Source organism: Rhinolophus sinicus, chromosome 15 (assembly GCF_057876585.1).
Source record: "Rhinolophus sinicus isolate RSI-liver-muscle chromosome 15, RSI-T2T, whole genome shotgun sequence".
In the NCBI taxonomy this organism is placed as follows: Eukaryota; Metazoa; Chordata; class Mammalia; order Chiroptera; family Rhinolophidae; genus Rhinolophus; species Rhinolophus sinicus.
In genome coordinates, this window is record NC_142515.1 from 108,957,117 (window position 1) to 108,963,875 (window position 6,759).

Genomic DNA, 6,759 nt, shown 5'->3' on the forward strand with positions numbered 1-6,759 from the left:
TGTAAAAGGCTTGCTGAAATTATATTAAGGCTAAGTCAGGTGAGTTTTGATAAATAGTAAAGAGCAATAAATCTTAATTTTTCATGCACCCGCAATGTTGGCACAGGCAGCACATTTTGGTGGGGTTTGGTTTGTTTTGTTTTGAGAAACACTCATTTCTCAAAGGTGTAGGCGTGAGTATGATCTACTAGACACATACCTAGGGAAGAGTATCAGCATCTCTAAAGTGGATAGAAAGTGGGAGTGGAAAGGACATCACGAAAGAATCACTGCTCTACAGTAAGTGAAACTGTCACTGCAGTTATACTCACTTGTACCTACTATAACACAATGGCTCTAGAGCCAGACTTCCTAGATTCAAATTCCTTTCTTTACACTTACCAGCTATATAATTTTGGATAAGATATATAGCCCCTCTGTACCTCAATTTCCTCATCTGTAAAATGCAAATAATCATGCTGTCTATCTCATTGTTTTTATGAATATTAAATCATTTATTGTTAAAAATATAAAAACAAAAACCTCTACAGCTCATTTTTTGGCCTTGAATACAAATACTAATTGTTAAGCATATATTGGACTCTTCAATTGATTAACTATAGCTAATCAAATAATGGTGCTGGGAAAACTGGAAAGCCACAGGTGAAAAAATGAAATTAGAGTGCTGTCACTATATACCAAAATTAACTTAAAATGGATCAAAGACCTAACCATAAGACCTGAAACAATAAACGGCATAGAAGAAAGCATAGGCACCAAACTTATGGACCTTGGATTCAAAGAGGATTTTATGAATTTGACCTCAAAGGCAAGAGAAGTAAAAGCTAAAAGGGGCTAATATTCAAAATATATAAGGAAGTCATACAACTCAACAACAAAAAGACTGACAATCCAATTAATAAATGGGCGGAGAACATGAACAAAAACTTCTTCCAACAAGACATACAAACAGCCAACAGATATATGAAAAAACGTTCAACTTCACTACCGTGTTTCTCTGGAAATAAGACCTACCCCGAAAATAAGCCCCAGTTAAGATCGTCAGCCAGCCAGACACATTTAGTACATTATGACAATGTTCCAGAAGATGATGATATGACTGAATTTGAATTATAGATTGTTGTACATAAAAAAAATAAGACATCCCCTGAAAATAAGCCCTAATGTGTCTTTTGGAGCAAAAATTAATATGAGACCCGGTGTTATTTTCAGGGAAACATGGTAGCAATTAGGGAAACGCAAATCAAAACCACAATGAGATATCACCTCACACTTGTTAGAATGGCTATCATCAACAAGACAAATAATAACAAGTGTCGAAGAGACTGTGGAGAAAAAGGAACCCTCATACACTGTTGGTGGGAATGTAGAAATGGTGTATCCACTACGGAAGGTAGTGTGGAGGTTCCCCCCAAAATTAAGAATAGAATTACCATATGACCCAGCAATCCCTCTCCTGGGTATATACTCCAAAAATCTGAAAACATTTATCCATAAAGATATATGTACTCCGATGCTGCAGCTTTGTTTACTGTGGCCAAGACATGGAAACAACCAAAGTTCCCTTCAATGAATGATTGGACAAAGAAGATGTGGTATAGCAGGGGTGCCAAAAAAATGTACACACGACTTGTATTCATCTTTTGTTATTGGTATATATTGAGTATTACACTTTTAATAGCTTTTTCCTTGCTTAAAATGTGTATATATATTTTTCGGCACCCTCTGTATATACACAATGGAATACTATGCTGCCATAAGAAAAGATGAAATACTGTCATTTGCGACAGACAACATGGATGGATCTTGAGATTATTATGCTAAGTAAAATAAGTCAGATAGAAAAAGTTGAGAACCACATGACTTCACTAATATGTAGGATATAAAACTGAAAACAACAAAGGAACAAGACAAATAAGAAACAAAAACTTGGGTGGCAGGACAGCTGAGTTGGTTAGAGCATGAGCTCTTAACAATGTTGCTGGTTCAATTCCCACGGGGGATGGTGGGCTTGCACCCCCTGCAACTAAGATTGAAAACGGCAACTGGACTTGGAGCTGAGTTGAGCCCTCCACAACTAGACTGAATGACAACAACTTGGAGCTGATAGGCCCTGAAGAAACACACTGCGACCCAATATAAAAAAAAAATTTTTTTTAATTAAAAAAAAAGGAACAAAAATTCATAGACACGGACAACAGTTTAGTGGTTACCAGAGGGTAAGAGGGAGAAGGGATGGTAGAAGAGGGCAAAGGGGATCAAATATATGGTGATGGAAAAACTGACTCTGGGTTGTAAGCACACAATGTGATATACAGATTATGTATTATAGAATTGTACACTTGAAACCTATGTACTTTTACTAACCACTGTCACCCCAATAATTTTAATTAAAAAAAGAAATTTAAAAAAATATAAAAGAGGTTTTAAAATAGTATTTTGCACATAAGCACTATAAATGTATTAAATGTATTTACTATCTAACTAATATATAATGAAACAATACAGTTAACATTAATTTCTGATAAATTAATATTATTGTCTAATAAATTGATTAATAAAACAGTAAAGAAAACACTGCATCCCAGGGACTTAAAACTCAAATTCATTCATTTGTTCAACAAATGTTTATTAAGCACCAACTATGGGCCAGGAAGTATTCTTTATATCTGGGATACATCAGTAAATAAAAAACCATAAATCTTCTCTTGTATAACAGCTTATAGTCCAGTGCGGAAAACAAATAATAATAAAAGTTAAGTAAATAATATGTGTTAAAACGTAACAGTAGGGGGGGAAAGAACAAGGATAGAACACATGGAGTAGGGGGAGGTTGGCAGAAGAGAGGGTACAATTTTAAACAGGACAACCAGTACAGGCCCCACCAAGAAGGTAATATTTGAGCAAAAAATTAGGGAACCTAGCCATGCAGCTATTTGGGAAGAGCATTCTAACAAACAGGAAAACGAGAACAGAAGGCCCCAAAATGGAAGTGTGCATGGCACATGTAAGGTATAGCAAGGGGACCAGCATGGTGAAGCTAGGGGGAGAATAGTAAAAGATGAAGTCAGAGAGATAACAAGCTGTCACATCACACAGACCTTGTAAGTCAATTAATGAAGGACTTCAGCTTTTATTCTGAGTTACATGAGGACCCACTGTAGATTCTGAGCAAAGGAGTAATATGATCTTACATTTTAAAAGGATCGTCTGACTACTGTATTGAGAAGCCAGCAGAGGAGCCCAGGTAGAAGCAGAGACCAACGGGAAGAAAGATTATGACCAAAATTCACATAAGAGATGATGGTAGCATGCACCAGAGATGTTGAGGTAAAGGGAAAAAGTAGGAGTCTCTGATAAGAGATATATTTTGAAGGTATATCCAATAGAATTTTCTGACAGATTGGATACGGATTGTGAGATAAACAGAATAAGTCAAGGACAACACCAAGGTTTTGGCCTTAGCAATGAGAAGCATAAGGTGAGAAAGGTTGAGATAGAACAGATTTTAGGAGTAAGAACAGAGTTCATTTTGGACATGTTAACTTTGAGTATCCACAAAATAACCAACTCACATGCCTACAAAGCCCTGACAAGAAATGTTAAATGAGTGGAAAGGCCAAGTACAAAACTCAGATATGCTATGATCTGTGCTTAACTAGAAAGTCCATGTACAGTCTGAAAAGGGCAGTGGCCACTTAAGTCTAGCAAACGGTTACCATGAGGAAACCCAGTTTCCCCAGTTATGCCAAATTTTCTAAGAGAAGACAGAAATATGTAATTTTTTATGTGAAATTTCTCGATTTTTAAAATTTGAGAGCTAAAGAGCTGCATTTACATACTAAAACTGCACAGCTACATAAATGTCATTTCCATTGTATGTTCAGACACTCACAGGCATAAAACTGGAATTGACTAAAAAGAAATCTGGTGAAAAATCATATTCAAACTTAGTCCACGGTTCCACATCCCAATTCAAAAACTTAGCAAGTCAAATTCTCACAATTCAGTTCAATTCTTTACACATTTATTGACTGTTTCCTATATCCAAGTCATGTTACTGAATTTTCACTCGTACTGATGACCCTCATGGGCAGAACTACAACACAGGTGAACAGCATCTGGGATAGAGTATGCCTCAATGTAACTTTCTCCTAAGCAGAGAGAACTACACAAGGTTGGAAAGGGCTGCCACAGAAGGTAGCTTCCTGCCAAATGGAGATATTCTAACATGGGCTGGACATGCTGCAGAGAGTCAAGCAAAGGGTACACTGCTGGACCGTGTGGCTTTTAGCATCATCCCTTCCAAAATTCAGTACAAAAAGAGTTAAACCACAGACTCTGCCTTAAAAGGACTTACAACCCAGGAAATATAAATATCATCATCATGTTGGTGCCGTCTATGTTTTAAGCCTGCATTTTAGAGAGCATTATCTCTACAAAAGGTTAATGGTCCCTTGAAAACAGAGTACTGCATAGTCTCTCTCTCTCTCTCTCTCTCTCTCTCTCTCTCACACACACACACACACACACACACACACATACACTAAACTGAAAATTAATTCAATTATAAAAATAATAAAAACTGTACAAACACCTGCAAACTTTCCATGGTTTAAACTCTGGGTCGCATGAGGGCAGAGATTCCCATCTACCCAACCCAGTCCTGCAACTACCTTACAGACATATATTTTGGGTTAATCCATGTCTCTAAAGTTGTATTTTTAAAAATATTATCTAGGGTCTCATGTTGACATAATAGGTCAGTCCCCACATTAAAGATTCTTTTACTAGAGAATGACCATAAACTTATGCTAGATTCACTGTCAGAAAATCTCAATAAAAATACTATAAAAACTTGAAATCACAGAAGTATAAAACACACTGGAGAGTCATCAATCTCATTTTCTCTTTAGAAAAGAGTATATTCTTATCTTAAAACCTCAAAAGCAAAAAGTAACAGATACACTTATCTAATTTACAATTAAGTTTTAAAATACCGACTTTAACACCATACTTCATTTAACCAAAACACATTTCTAAAAGAGCCAGAAATCAAGAACCTCAACCAGAGAATTATAAATCAAGTGCAAAAGAGGCCTACAATATTTTTATATTCATTCTAAAATATTTTAGAAATCAATCTGAGAATTATCAAAATTCCAAGGAAGCACAGCAATCATATAAATTTATGGCAAAGCTAACATACCAACTGAAGTTTCCAGTCTCAATTAATTCTCTGACACTTTCAGCTGTGGATTCACATTCCAAAGTGTTCTATAAACTTTTTTCCTTACCCTGCTGACCTAAGGAATCTGAGTAAGGGAAGGAGGACCCTAAGCAAGAGAATGACATAAATGGAATAAAAACATTTATGGAATAGAAAGTGGGAAGGGTAGACACTAAAAGTTGTACTACCATCTATAAACTCTAGTTTTCACAGATAAATCTTTTCTTCCTAAACTTCAGACTTTCAGATTCCTCTCCAGCTCAGTTTCAAAAGTAAAAGAAGAATAAAAGAAAAAGAAAAAGAACCTGCCCCCGCCCCCCCCCAAAAAAAAACCTACTAAGCTGTAACACAGAAGGCCAAGATAGCATAGCTAATTACAGGGTAGATATTCAAGCAGCAATTTCAATCAAGCCTTTAGCTTTAAATGCTAATTATATCTTCATTAATTTTAAGCACCTTAACAAAAATATAAATTTTCAAATTTGTACTGCCTTTCAAAATAGAAATTATATTATAATAAAAAAGATAAGTACAATTCTAGCAAAATAGAAATGAAAATTAATTGTTTATCTGAAGGAATTTGTGTCCGTTCGTTTAAACTACTTAAATTGAAACTTCATCTTTTGAATTACTATAAAAATTTATTAAGTTGTGGAAATGAACATTTTGTAAGTTTTACTAAGATTTTTAAAAACTGAATGTAGTTGTGAAAAAATCCTTAATTTTTAAGGTATCAAAAATACTTTTATAGAAAGCACATTAGCTCTTTATGGCGTTCCTTAAATTACATGGTATTAAATTCCAGATTTGTTAGTTGTTATGGAGTATGGTACACTTAGACCATGGTTGACAGGTCATGAAAATTTTTTTAGTGGCAACTCATTTCAGTGAAAGACTGCACTATAGCAACATAGTTGGAAAATGGAAAGAATTAGTCAAAAATATATTCATATTTAAGTAACATTTCAAAATAAAACGGTACAGATGGATCAGTTCCATTCCATTTCAAACTTTTTATTATTAAAGAATGAGAGCATGTATTTATTCCTATAAGTTAAATATATAACGTACAAAAAGTTTTAGTACTATATGTTTCACAACCTCTAGTAATACTGTGGGGTGGGGGGAGGGCAGGTTTAAATTTAGAAAGATTTAAAAATTGAACTATTTAAAAAAATAATTGTAACTAATATTTTTTAAATATTGCTTTGAACACAAAAGTGTAATGCTCTTTAAACTTAAGATAAAGATATCCACAATAGAGCCAAAATTCTACTACAAAATAGTACACACTACTATTCCTTACACAAAGTATTATGTAATCTGTCATCTGAAATCTGTTAAAATTTGAACACAGAGATGACATTTTCTTCCCTCTTTTTCTTGCTTCACCAACCATCAAGTAGTGAATAAAATGGGAAACAACACCAAGCATTGATATGAAAATCAGGCCAGATTTTACATCAACTATTTGATTTCTTTTCACAAACCCTCCTTAAACCAACATGTCTAAGTTTTCTAGTAACAAA